General features: G+C 45.8%; 1 protein-coding gene across 5 annotated transcripts in view; it reads right to left on the reverse strand.

The window, feature by feature from the left end:
* The window catches only part of NSUN6 (NOP2/Sun RNA methyltransferase 6), a 141,792-nt gene that overhangs the window by 49,921 nt on the left and 76,859 nt on the right, over positions 1–15,012 (reverse strand). The gene's annotated exons all lie outside the window — the stretch shown is intronic.

Here is a 15,012-nt window from a genome sequence, read left to right on the forward strand (position 1 = left end):
TGGTGCGGCAGGAGCTGGACCATGGTCAGTGGGCTGCTGGTTTTTAGCAGCCATAAGCTTTTTATTATTTTATTTTCATAGGCCCTCATTCCGAGTTGTTCGCTCGGTAAAAATCTTCGCATCGCAGCGATTTTCCGCTTAATGCGCATGCGCAATGTCCGCACTGCGACTGCGCCAAGTAAATTTGCTATGCACTTAGTAATTTTACTCACGGCTTTTTCATCGTTCTGGCGATCGTAATGTGATTGACAGGAAATGGGTGTTACTGGGCGGAAACAGGCCGTTTTATGGGCGTGTGGGAAAAAACGCTACCGTTTCCGGAAAAAACGCAGGAGTGGCCGGAGAAACGGAGGAGTGTCTGTGCGAACGCTGGGTGTGTTTGTGACGTCAAACCAGGAACGACAAGCACTGAACTGATCGCAGATGCCGAGTAAGTCTGGAGCTACTCAGAAACTGCTACGAGGTGTGTAATCGCAATATTGCGATTACTTCGTTCGCAATTTTAAGATGCTAAGATTCACTCCCAGTAGGCGGCGGCTTAGCGTGAGCAACTCTGCTAAAATCGCTTTGCGAGCGAACAACTCGGAATGACCTCCATAGTCTTACTCGTTTTTTTGAGCGATCTGTCTATAAAGCGTCTTATACGTACCTTAGAAAGAGTCGCTCCAACAACTCCCCGCAGGATCGCGACAACGTTTACCCACGTGTACAGTGCTGTTTTGGTGGGCGTCTGTGTAGGATGTACTAGCAAGTCCAGGCTGTGGCCCGGAACACGGGGAGAAGTTAATGCATCAGTTCCGCTTAGAGGTGAAACGCGAGACACAGCCGGACTGTTTTGGGATGGAGACTACCAAACAGTTACTTACGCGGCTGCCACTTCGGGTGCACCAGCGCTAGGAATCAGGGATCATAGGCTCCAGGAGTAGTGTGAGGCCGCGATCCCTGGGGTTGATGTCAGCAGTGGGGAGTAAGACGCTTCCCTGGTCACCCCTCCCCCCGGTTCATGACCAGTTTCCCGCCATGAACTGATTTCCCGCTTCAGTCTGAGACGCTGTGTATCTAAAAGGACCCAGTCGCAGCATAGGCGGCTGTATGACTGGTGCGTCGGTGTTCACTGTAGGTTCACGGGGCGGTTGTGTACAGTAATAGCATCTGGATCCACTCAGCGTTTACTACCTGTTTTGATCGATCCTGGAAGCGGGGTGAAGTCTTCCTGTATCCGACTCTCCTGAGCTGGGTGAAACAGCAGTAAGGGGCTAATTCAGTAAGGATAGCAAACTCTGCTAATCAGCAGAATTTGCTATCCTTTTCCTAGCATGCTGGGGTCCGCCCAGCATGCTGACCGGAGCCTCCCACCCTCCAACAAGCAGAAATTGCGAGTGATCGCAATTTCTGCTTGTTAGCAGAAATACTGGAAGCCTCCTGCCGGCGCAGCTTGGCTGCGTCCACAGGAGACCCGTCGCCTTCTCCCTGATCACGGAGGCTGAGTGTGACGTCACGCAGCCACCATGAACACGCCCATGACATGCCATCGTTTGGCGACTCCGCCCTCGTTTTGGCCTGGGCTAATGCATTGGAGGATGATCTTTCTTTGGCATCTAGAGAGCAAAAATCCCATATTGTACATATCAAACAGGCAGCTATTTTTGTGGAAGAAGCAGCCTTGGATATGGGTACAATTGCCTCGCAGGCATCAGCCTCAGCAGTAGCAGCTCGCAGAGCGGTTTGGCTACGTACATGGAAAGCTGACTCAGAATCCAAGAAGGTTCTGGAGTCTTTGCCTTTTACTGGAGATATTATTTTTGGTAAAGAATTAAACAGTATTTTGGAGTCAGAAACAGACTCCAAGAAAGTGAAGTTTCCTTCCACACACAAATCCAAGCCTAGATTTCCAGCTTTTCGGCCCTTTCGGACTCAAGGAAAAGCAAAAGGAAAGGGTTATGGCAAATAGTCTCAATCTGACAAGGCTGGTAAGACTAAAAAAACATTTGGCTACCAGAGGGCCGGCTTCCAAGTCAGAAGATAAGCCATCAGCCTGATGGTGTGGGCCTCCACCTGGGGGACCACACAGTGGGAGGCCGACTTCTTCAGTTTGCACAGATCTGGCAGCAGATGCCTGGGTGCAAGAAGCAGTATCTCACAGATATGCGTTTGCTTTCAAGAAACACCCTCCACAAAGGTTTTTTTGTACCAGCCCGTCTTCAGTGGAAACAAAGGCCAGGGCTTTACAAGAGACAGTTCAGGAGTTGCTTCAGTCAGGAGTGATAATTCCAGTTCCTTCTGCACAACAAGGACAAGTTTTTTATTCCAAACTGTTTATAGTCCAGAAGCCAAATGGGTCGTTCCGGCCCATACTCAATCTCAAAGTACTGAACAAGTACATTTGGGTGCCTCGATTTCTTATGGAGACTTTACATTCCATTATTTTGGCCATGGAGCCGAAGGATTTTATGGTATCCCTAGATATCCAGGATACTTGCCTATATGTTCCTATAGCACTGTCCCATAATCGCTATCTCAGGTTTGCTATCCTCCAGCAACATTTTCAGGCCCTACCATTTGAACTGGCCACAGGTCCCAGAGTATTCATCAAAATTATGCAGGTAATGCCAGCTTATCTCCGTCAGCACGGAATAAGGAATTTTCCATACCTCTATGATTTATTAATCCTGGCACAATCTCAGGAATTGCTTCAGACAATAGCTTGTTTGCAGAGACACGGTTGGCTCATAAATTAGGCAAAGTCGTCCCTGGTTCTGTCACAACGGATGACTCATTTGGGGGCTGCGTTGGATTCGGGTCTTCAGAGAATTATTTTACCTCTGAACAAAATATCCAAAATTCAGTCAAGGATTCAAGAGCTGCTACACAGTCAAAGGGTATCCATTCACGCAGCAATGCGCTTGATGGGATTGATGGTGTCGACATTCGACATGGTGGAGTTTGCTCAGTTTCACTCGAGGCCTCTGCAACGTCTGTTCCTTTCAAGATGGAATGGTTTTAATCAGACAATAAAAATGTAGACTATGGTCCTTCCCCTGGAAGTAAGGAGGTCATTAGTCTGGTGGCTACAGACATCTCATCTGGACAAAGGGAGACCCTTTTGGATATCAGATTGGGAAATTCTGACAACACATGCCAGTCTTAAGGGCTGGGGAGTAGCGTCAGGAAGAAGCTGCTTCCAAGGACAGTGGACCAAACAAGAAAGTTGCCTGCCAATAAATATATTGGAACTTCGGGCCATTTATATGGCACTCAATCAGGCAAAGGATATTCTTCAGGGGAAACCAGTTCAAATTCGCTCGGACAATGCTATGCCAGTAGCGTGCCTCAATCATCATGGAGGAACACGCATCCAAAAAGCAATGAAGGTGGTAAGCCTCATGTTAAAGTGGGCAGAACTTCATCATCCAGCCTTGTCCGCAGTGTTTATTACGGGAGTTTTAAACTGGGAAGCTTATTTTCTCAGTCAATACACCATTCATGCAAACAAATGGGCTTTACACCCCGAGGTCTTCCAGACTCTGGTAGACAAGTGGGGGAAGCCGGAGATAGATCTCATAGCGTCCTGTCAGAACAACAAAGTTCCCGCGTATGGGTCAAGAACAAAGGATCCCATAGCAACCTTTGTGGATGCCCTGTCGGTGAGATGGGAATTTCGTCTGGCCTATATGTTGCCACCGATCGCTCTGTTGCCCAGGGTGATGCGAAAGGTAAAACAGGGAAAGGGCGCCGTGATACTAATAGCTCTGGCTTGGCCCAGGAGACATTGATACACAGATCTGCAAAGGCTGTCGATAGATGCTCCATTTCTACTCCCTCAACGTCCAGATCTACTGTCACAGGGTCCTTGCTATTACAAGCACCTGGATCGACTGTCTTTGAAGGCATGGCTCTTGAGACTTCCATTCAGAAAGCAAGAGGATTCTCACAACAGGTAATTCAAACAATGCTCAGAGCAAGGAAACCATCCTCAGCTTGCATTTATCAACGAATATGGCAAGCCTAATATATTCAGTGGTGCAGTGACCGGAAATTTGACCCTAGGACTTTCAGAGTTTCCAGAGTCTTATGCCCCCTACACACCCGGCGATCCGCCAACGAGCTGCCTGACGTCAGATGAGGCCGACAGGCGACCCGGCGGTGGGGAGGAGGTGACGGGGGGAGTGAAGTTTCTTCACTCCCCCCGTCACCCAGCTCCATAGCAGTGCATGCTAATATGGATGAGATTGTCCATACTGGCCTGCGTGTATAAGTGACCCGATACCAACGATGAACGAGCGCATTGTTGGTGCCTACGCACTAAACGATATGAACGAGTTCTCGTTAATTAATGAACGAAAACATTCATATTCTTAAGGGAAATCTTTAAGTGTGTAGGGCCCTTTAGCATTCCTTCAGGCAGGAATGGACAAAGGGTTACGGGTGGCTTCCTTGAGAGTGTAGGTGTCAACATCGACTGTATGGTTCCAAAAGAAAATTGCTAACCTACAGGATGTTTGCACTTTCTTCCAGGAAATGCTTCACATCCAACCACCCTCTGTTCCTCCTGCAGTGCCTTGGGATTTAAGTTCAAGTTGCTCCATTTGAACCACTAAAGCAATTGAATATTAAATGGTTGACAGCTAAAGCTCTTTTTCTACTGGTTATTGCTTCTGCTAGAAGAGTTTCAGATTTAGGGGCATTATTATGTCGCCCTCCTTTTCTGATTTTTCATCCAGATAGAGCAGTTCTTAGCACCAAATCTGGTTATCTTCCTAAGGTGGTGTCTAAATACCACCTTAACAAAGAAATTGTTGTACCGGCCTTCCAAGGGTCGGACCTTTCTGCGGGAGATGCATCATTGGACGTAGTCCATGCTTTAAGGATCTACGTGGATCGCACCAGTGCCATCAGAAAGACACTCTTTCTTCTCTACGGATTTCACAAGAGAGGATGGCCTGCTGAATAGAAAGACACTGGCGAGGTGGCTTCGGATGACGATTTCAGAAGCATATTCTCAAGCTGATCTCCCTATTCTGGCTAATGTCTCTGCTCACTCTACTCGTAAGGTAGGTCCATGATGGGCAGCACAACGTGGTGCTTCAGCTGAACAGATATGTAAGGCAGCCACATGATCTTCCATTAACACATTCATTAGACATTATGCCTTTGATACCTTTGCCTCTCAGGAAGCTGAATTCATCCAATCAGGAGCGTCACCACCACTAAATTTGCTTTGGGACATCCCAATGTTTATCCTGTGGATAACCTGTGGACCCTGCAGGAGAAATAATAGTTATGGTAGACTTACCGTTGATAACTCTATTTCTCCTAAGTCCACAGCATCCACAGGGATCCCACCCTGACGCACCCAATTTGATGATTCTTTTACCTACTAACCTCTTCCTTCTTATACGGAAGGGTGTGCATGTGTGTTTTTCAGGCCTGATTAGGGCTCTCTATGATGCTCCTGCCTTGAGCTTTGGAAAACAACTGAATTGCCTGAGCCAGGAGGTGGGGATATAGGGGACTGGCCCGTTGCATTCTGGGAGGCCGAAAGCTTTGATCATTGGTGCCAATCCGCTGTCGCTACCTCATATCCCAATGTTTATCCTGTGGTTACTGTGGACTTAGGAGAAATAAAGCTATCACTGGTAAGTCTACCATAACTATTATTTTGCTGTTAGGGAATGCTGGACTATGTAGTTCCACGGCAGCTGGAGTGACGCACATTACCTAACCCTGCTGTATATTACACATAGGGTGATATTCAAATAATATATCCTGCACAATCTCCTTTCTAAAGTGATCCCCGTTATCGCACATATCGCGCCCAAAGCAATCAGGTTTAGCTGCATAAAGGGTTAGGCACCCTCGCTACCATGGGGGTAGCGAGCGGAAATTATTATACTGTACCACGCCCGTCAGCAGAAACAGAACGGGTGTGGAAGAGGGTGAAAAGAATTGAATACCGCCCTATAGAATCCGCATACCAATCTCATGTATCTTAACAGGGATTTGAATATATGTAATACTAGATATAGCAAAAGTGACCCGTGTGTTCCTGATATAATTATGCTGTGCTACTTTATAAAGAATTGAAGTCAATTTAATAAAAACACGTTATACCCCTTTTCCAACTAAATCACAGATCTGACCTGGGTTTTTGAACATGGGGCCTAATTCAGGCCTGATCACAGCAGCAAAATTGTTCTCCAAATCACAAAACCATGTGCACTGCAGGTGGGGGCAGAAATAACATGTGCAGAGAGATTAAATTTGGGTGGGGTGTGTTCAAACTGAAATCTAAATTGCAGTGTAAAAAAATTTTTTTTACTCTGCATAGAAACAAAATAACCCACCCAAATCTAAAGGGGAGTACTCACGGAGAGATCCATGCTTAAAAGCTAAGCAATCTGACTAGATTGCTTAGATTTTAAGCACAGATCACTCGTGTGTAGCCCCCTCAACGATAGCGATGCGCGGCCCGCACATCGCTATCGCTGCTGCTAGATTGAGCCTGCATGCAGGCCAAACTAGCTCGTCGCTCATTTCACCCGCTGGGTGAAATGAGCGACTCCCTGTCCTCCCCTGCATCGCTCAGCACACATCGCGCTGTGCTGAGCGGCGGGAGAGATGTGTGCTGAGCGGTTCCCTCAGCACACATCTCTCCCGTGTATAGGGCCCTTTACTGTCTCTGCACATGTTATATCTCCCCCCCCCCCCCGCCCCCCCTAGCAGTGCATATGGTTTTGCCCATTAAAGAGCAATTTTGCTGCTGCGATCAGGTCTGAATTAAGCCCACGGTTCCAACCTGGGTCAGACCCAGGACATACACCATTTACACCACAGCTTTTACCCCTGGTTATTCTTGGGTCAGCCCCTTTCACACTGTGTGCAGTGCATACCCTCCAACTGTACATTTTTGGCAGGTACAGTACCTTTTTTTATGGTCTGTACCGATTTTTGGCTCTCCAAACTTCCATTGAAAGTATAGGAAAAGGCCCTTTACCCGTGACCACATCCCCTTTTGTAATTTGTACCGATTCTTATGTGTAAAATGTTGGAGGGTATGGCAGTGTGATTCTTTTCTGTCCGCTCTTGGAGATGATCGGGGTTATTTTTTGGGGACCCTTTTCCACTGTGTTGCGACTCGGGTTAACCAGGCAATAAATGGAGTTATTGCGGCAGTGGAAAAGGGGTATCAGATAGGAACAAAGAAAGAGGCAATACAGGTACGGGACTAAGCAACAGACAGTAGCACCCAAAAGTACAGAATGGGCCAAATGTAATAGAGTGAGAGTTTCAGAAAGTGAGAGATGTGGTAAGGTTTTTCATTTATTTATTTTTTTAAGTGCCAATCATTTACACTGCAAAACCAGGTTTGAAACTCTCACTCCATTACATTTGGCCCAAAGTGTTTAAAAGTCCATAGATTGGGGGGTGGGGGTTCTAATAATAATAATAATAATAATAATTAATACTAATTTAATTTATTTGGCGCACTTTCTCCAATAAGACTCCAATGAGATCTCCCACATGCTGGCATCAAAGGTGCCCTTATTTGATGTGGTAAGTTGTCTTTTTGGGCTACCATATTATTCCTGCATATTTTATGTATTTCAATCAAACAATTACAGAAAAAAAACTAAAAAATACATTATCAATTTCAAATGCCAGTTTTATTATGGAATTCTACATGTAGGCTTTTTATGGATAATGCCGAAAATAAGATTTTAAACCTACCAGTAAATCTTTCTCTCCTAGTCCGTAGAGGATGCTGGGGACTCCGTAAGGACCATGGGGTATAGACGGGCTCCGCAGGAAACATGGGCACTCTAAAGACTTTAGATGAGTGTGCACTGGCTCCTCCCTCTATGCCCCTCCTCCAGACCTCAGTTAGAGAACTGTGCCCAGAGGAGACGGACAGTACGAGGAAAGGATTTTTGTTACTCTAAGGGCAAGATACATACCAGCCCACACCATCCACACCGTACAACTTGGAACATACGAACCAGTTAACAGTATGAAACAAAACAGCATCAGCCCGAGACTGATCAAAACTGTAACATAACCCTTATGTAAGCAATAACTATATACAAGTCTTGCAGAATTTAGCATCCTCTACGGACTAGGAGAAAAAGATTTACCGGTAGGTTTAAAATCTTATTTTCTCTTACGTCCTAGAGGATGCTGGGACTCCGTAAGGACCATGGGGATTATACCAAAGCTCCAAACCGGGCGGGAGAGTGCAGATGACTCTGCAGCACCGACTGAGCAAACATGAGGTCCTCCTCAGCCAAGGTATCAAACTTGTAGAATTTAGCAAAAGTGTTTGAACCCGACCAAGTCGCCGCTCGGCAAAGCTGTAATGCCGAGACGCCTCGGGCAGCCGCCCAAGAAGAGCCCACCTTCCTAGTGGAATGGGCCTTTACCGAATTTGGTAACGGCAATCCAGCCGTAGAATGAGCCTGCTGAATCGTGTTACAGATCCAGCGAGCAATAGTCTGTTTAGAAGCAGGAGCGCCAAGCTTGTTGGCTGCATACAGGACAAACAGTGCCTCTGTTTTCCTAACCCGAGCCGTCCTGGCTACATACATTTTTAAGGCCCTGACTACATCAAGGGACTTGGAATCCTCCAAGTCACCCGTAGCCACAGGCACCACGATAGGTTGGTTCATATGAAAAGATGAAACCACCTTAGGCAAAAATTGAGGACGCGTCCTTAATTCTGCTCTATCCACATGGAAAATCAGATAGGGGCTCTTGTGAGACAAAGCCGCCAATTCGGACACCCGCCGTGCAGATGCCAAGGCCAACAACATGACCACCTTCCAAGTGAGAAATTTTAAATCCACCGTTTGAAGAGGCTCAAACCAGTGAGATTTTAGGAACTGTAACACCACGTTAAGGTCCCATGGTGCCACTGGGGGCACAAAAGGAGGCTGGATGTGCAGCACTCCCTTTACAAATGTCTGGACTTCTGGGAGAGAAGCCAATTCCTTCTGAAAGAAAATTGATAGGGCCGAAACCTGTACCTTAATGGAGCCTAACTTTAGGCCCATATCCACTCCTGTCTGTAGAAAGTGGAGAAAACGGCCCAGATGGAAATCTTCAGTAGGATCATTCTTGGCTTCACACCAAGATACATACTTCCTCCAGATGCGGTGATAATGTTTCGCCGTCACCTCCTTCCTAGCCTTAATCAGAGTAGGGATGACTTCTCAGTATTTTTGAGATGAGCGGAAGAGGAGGGATCACATAGACCGACTGAAACACCCATGGTGTCACCAGGGTGTCCACTGCTACTGCCTGAGGGTCCCTTGACCTGGCACAATACCTCCGAAGCTTCTTGTTGAGGCGTGACGCCATCATGTCTATTTGTGGAGGTCCCCACTGACTTGTTATCTCTGCAAAAACTCTCCTGGATGGAGATTATGTCTGCTGAGGAAGTCTGCTTCCCAGTTGTCCACTCCCGGAATGAAGACTGCTGACAGAGCGCTTGCGTGATTTTCCGCCCAGCAAAGAATCCTGGTGGCTTCCGCCATTGCCACTCTGCTCCTTGTCCCGCCTTGGCTGTTTACATGAGCCACAGCTGTGACGTTGTCTGATTGAATCAGAACCGGTAGGTCGCGAAGAAGAGTCTCCTCTTGTCGTAGGCCGTTGTATATGGCCCTCAATTCCAGTACGTTGATGTGTAGACAAGCCTCCTGGCTTGACCATAGTCCCTGAAAATGTCTTACTTGTGTGACTGCTCCCCATCCTTGGAGGCTCGCGTCCGTGGTCACCAGAACCCAGTCTTGAATGCCGAACCTGTGACCTTCGAGAAGGTGAGCACTCTGCAGCCACCACAGGAGAGACACCCTGGCCCTGGGGGACAGGCTTATTTTCTGATGTATTTGTAGATGAGACCCCGACCACTTGTCCAGAAGGTCCCACTGAAACGTCCTCGCATGAAACCTGCCGAATGGGATGGCCTCGTAGGTCTCCACCATTTTTCACAGTACTCGAGTGCATTGATGGACTGACACTTTTTTCGGTTTTAACAGGTCTCTGACCATGTTCTGGAGTTCCTGGGCTTTTTCCATCGGGAGAAAAACCCTCTTTTGTTCCGTGTCCAGAATCATGCCTAAGAAAGATAGCCGAGTCGTTGGAATCAACTGTGACTTTGGTAGATTTAGAATCCAGCCATGCTGGAGAGCGACACGCTTTTCTGCAATTGATCTCTCAATCTCGCTTTTATCAGGAGATCGTCCAAGTACGGGATAATTGTCACTCCCTGCCTGCGCAGGAGCACCATCATTTCCGCCATTACCTTGGTGAAAATCCTCGGAGCCGTGGAAAGCCCAAACGGCAACGTCTGAAACTGGTAATGACAGTCCTGTACAGCGAATCTCAGGTGTGCCTGATGAGGGGGATATATGGGGACATGAAGGTATGCATCCTTTATGTCTAGTGACACCATAAAATTCCCCCATCCAGGCTGGAGATAACTGCCCGGAGCGATTCCATCTTGAATTTGAACTTTTTCAAGTACAGGTTTAGGGATTTTAGATTTAGAATGGGTCTGACTGAGCCATCCGGTTTCGGGACCACAAACAGGGTTGAATAGTACCCCTTCCCCTGTTGCACTAGGGGAACCTTGACAATCACTTGTTGTTGACACAGTTTTTGAATTGCAGCTAAAACTATCTCCCTTTCTGGGGGATAAGCTGGTAAAGCCGATTTGAAAAATCGGCGAGGAGGCACGTCTTCGAATTCCAGCTTGTAGCCTTGGGATACAATTTCCATCGCCCAAGGATCCACGTCTGACTGAACCCAGACGTGGCTGAAGAGTCGAAGACGTGCCCCCACCGGCGCGGACTCCCTCAGTGGAGCCCCAGCATCATGTGGTGGATTTAGTAGAAGCTGGGGAGGACTTCTGCTCCCGGGGACTAGCCGTAGCAGGCATTCTTTTCCCTCTACCCTTAACTCTGGCGAGGAAGGAAGAGCCCCGACCTCTTCTGGACTTATGCGACCGAAAGGACTGCATGTGATATTGTGGTGTTTTCTTTTGCTGTGGGGGAACATAAGGTAAAAAAGTAGATTTACCCGCGGTAGCTGTGGAAACCAGGTCCGCGAGACATTCCCCAAATAAAACCTCACCCTTGTAAGGCAAAACTTCCATATGTCTCTGAGTCGGCATCACCCGTCCATTGGCGGGTCCACAGAGCTCGCCTAGCAGAAATCGCCATGGCGTTGGCTCTCGAACCTAACAGCCCAACGTCTCTCGAAGCGTCTCTCATATATAAGACTGCGTCTTTAGTGTGACCTAAGGTCAATAAAATGCTATCCCTATCTAGGGTATCAATGTCAGATGACAAGGTATCTGCCCGGGATGCGGTCAAAATGCCGCCCCCTGTCGGGATTGTGTGGTCGGGATTCCGGCGTCTGTATTTCGACCGCCGGGATTCCGGCCGGCGGCATTTAGTACTGATCCCATCTGCCCAAGCTGCTACAGCGCTACAAACCCAAGCCGACGGTATTTCCGGTCTGAGCAAGGCACCCGTATGTGCATAAATTGATTTTAAAGTAGTTTCCTGTCTGCGATCAGCAGGATCCTTGAGGGCTGCCGTGTCTGGAGACGGTAGCGCCACCTTTTTGGACAAGCGCGTTAAAGCCTTGTCCACCCTTGGCGAGGATTCCCACCGTAACCTGTCCTGTGCAGGGAAAGGATACGCCATAAGAATTCTCTTGGGAATTTGCAGTTTCTTGTCTGGAGTTTCCCAAGTCTTTTCAAATAACGCGTTCAGCTCATGAGATGGGGGAAAGGTTACCTCAGGTTTCTATTCCTTAAACATGCATACCCTCGTGTCAGGGACCGAGGGGTCATCTGTGATATGCAAAACATCTTTTATTGCAATAATCATATAATGAATACTTTTGGCCACCCTTGGGTGTAACCTCGCATCATCGTAGTCGACACTGGAGTCAGAATCCGTGTCGGTATCAGTGTCTGCTACTTGGGACAGGGGACGTTTCTGAGACCCTGGAGGGCCCTGTGATACGGCCAAAGCCATGGATTGACTCCCTGTCTTTTCTCTGAACTCTGCTTTGTCCATTCTCTTATGTAATAAAGACACCTTTGCATTTAAAACATTCCACATATACAGTCAATCAGGTGTCGGCGTCGCCGACGGAGACACCACAATCATCTGCTCCACCTCCTCCTTAGATGAGCCTTCCGCTTCAGACATGCCGACACACACGTACCGACACCCCTACACACTCAGGGATAGATAGATTATATACAGGTTGAGTATCCCATATCCAAATATTCCGAAATACGGAATATTCCGAAATACGGACTTTTTTGAGTGAGAGTGAGATAGTGAAACCTTTGTTTTTTGATAGCTTAATGTACACAAACTTTATTTAATACACAAAATTATTAATAATATTGTATTAATTGACCTTCAGGCAGTGTATATAAGGTGTATATGAAACATAAATGAATTGTGTGAATGTAGACACACTTTGTTTAATGCACAATGTTATAAAAAATATTGGCTAAAATTACCTTCAGGCTGTGTGTATAAGGTGTATATGTAACATAAATGCATTCTGTGCTTAGATTTAGGTCCCATCACCATGACATCTCATTATGGTATCTAATTATTCCAAAATACGGAAAAATCCGATATCCAAAATACCTCTGGTCCCAAGCATTTTGGATAAGGGATACTCAACCTGTATATATATATATATATATATATATATATATATATATATACACATATATATATATATATATATATATATATATATATAGTCATCCAAAATCAAACAGCAGCGGCACTCATGGGATTTGTAGACAAATTGAAGTGTATTTCACATCAAATCCAAAACCAACGTTTCGGGGCTCGCACGTCCCTTTGTCAAGGTGAGTAACATACATACATTAAACAAGTGATTACCTTATATGCTTTGAAGAAGCCCGCCAGTGCATCCCGCTCGGATCAGCGCCACGGACTTCCGCTCCGTCGCTGGTCCCTCTCCTATGACGTCACCCGCCCTGCGCCGCTGGGTTGCCTTAGCAACCGCGACGCTGGCTGGCCTCGTCATCCTGGTACAGTTCTTACAATCATCCCCACTTCCTTATACACACGCAAAGGTGGTGCCTATAACTACAGAGACCCTCCACCTCATGTAACAAGAGTATAACTTACGAGACAAGAGGCTATACTACATTGAAATATACCAATTTAATGAGCTGATTAGTGATCAGTGAAGGCTGAGGTAGAGACAGGGCCCCGGTCATTGCTGCCTTCCAGAATTCTTATGTAAGACACACTTTTGAACACCCAGTAATTATAGCACTAATGCGCCCTATGTTGCAATAAAGCGGCCCCCCTTGGAGTGCTAAATGAATGAATAAAAACCATTATAATTCCCTATCATGATGCATTATTCCAGTCTAAAAAAGTGCACGGACAAATACAAACTCCACACCTTACTCAATGCTTGTGTGTATAAGTGCATATAATTTCAAAGAATTCAATAATGCTTGCTCAAGGTGTCAACATATCTAATCAATTTATAAAGAATACCTAAAAAAACTTTTAGTGGGAAGCTGTGACAATATCAAAACACTGGCTTGATAAAAATTACTAAAAAAGTGAAAAAGTGAAAAATATAGAAAGATACCCCACCTCCTAATATCTGCATAAAGTGCTAATGCTTACTGGTATTTTGCTGCCCTCCCCACATGGGAAGGCCATGACCAATGGTTCTAAACTCCAGTGGCAAGCAATATAATGGTTATCCAAACAACTTTAGCTATCTAGCTAAACTCCTGACTGTGTGAGGAAACCCAAATCAAACAAAACTCAGGCTGCAACAGGCAAAGCATCATCTTCTTTTCTGAGTAAGCAACCGGGTTGTTATAGATGCCTGAAGTGAACTACATGCACTAGTATGATTATTGGTTCAACTTTTAAAAATCCACATAAAGATAAAATCTACCAAATTCGTCATGTACTGACTTGTACATTGACGCACATAGTGTATCTTATTTCTTGTCCTTGTGGACTTCATTATGTGGGTAAATCTATTCGTACTATGAGGGAAAGAATGGCCTTACACAGGTCTTCTATTAAACAAGCCCTATTAGGGAAACAAGTAGAACAACCGGTAGCCAGGCATTTTGCAGCGGCAGGTCATACGCTGAATGATCTCAGACATCAAATTATAGATCATGTACCCAAGAACATCAGAGGGGGAGACAGAGACCGTAAGCTCCTACAGTTGGAAACAAGGTGGATCTATGAGCTGGACACCGTTAACCCTCTAGGATTGAACGAGAAATTCTCATGGAATGTCTTTTTATAGTCTTAGATTGGACAATTGATTAGTCTTATTTATGATGGGCATTACCAATAGGGCAGAGCATTGTGATGATAATCTTGAAATATATTGGTTCCTGGGGGATCAATTATGGTGGTGGTTTGGGTGAGGGGGGAGGTGGACACAGGGCCAGGGGAATATGGATTCTTTTATATGTACGATCCCAAGTTTGAGCAAGTTAGAGTTTTGTTTGATTTGGGTTTCCTCACACAGTCAGGAGTTTAGCTAGATAGCTAAAGTTGTTTGGATAACCATTATATTGCTTGCCACTGGAGTTTAGAACCATTGGTCATGGCCTTCCCATGTGGGGAGGGCAGCAAAATACCAGTAAGCATTAGCACTTTATGCAGATATTAGGAGGTGGGGTATCTTCTATATTTTTAACTTTTTCACTTTTTTAGTAATTTTTATCAAGCCAGTGTTTTGATATTGTCACAGCTTCCCACTAAAAGTTTTTTTAGGTATTCTCTATAAATTGATTAGATATGTTGACACCTTGAGCAAGCATTATTGAATTCTTTGAAATAATATGCACTTATACACACAAGCATTGAGTAAGGTGTGGAGTTTGTATTTGTCCGTGCACTTTTTTAGACTGGAATAATGCATCATGATAGGGATTTATAATGGTTTTTATTCATTCAT

Source organism: Pseudophryne corroboree, chromosome 5 (genome assembly GCF_028390025.1).
Source record: "Pseudophryne corroboree isolate aPseCor3 chromosome 5, aPseCor3.hap2, whole genome shotgun sequence".
NCBI classification, from domain to species: domain Eukaryota; kingdom Metazoa; phylum Chordata; class Amphibia; order Anura; family Myobatrachidae; genus Pseudophryne; species Pseudophryne corroboree.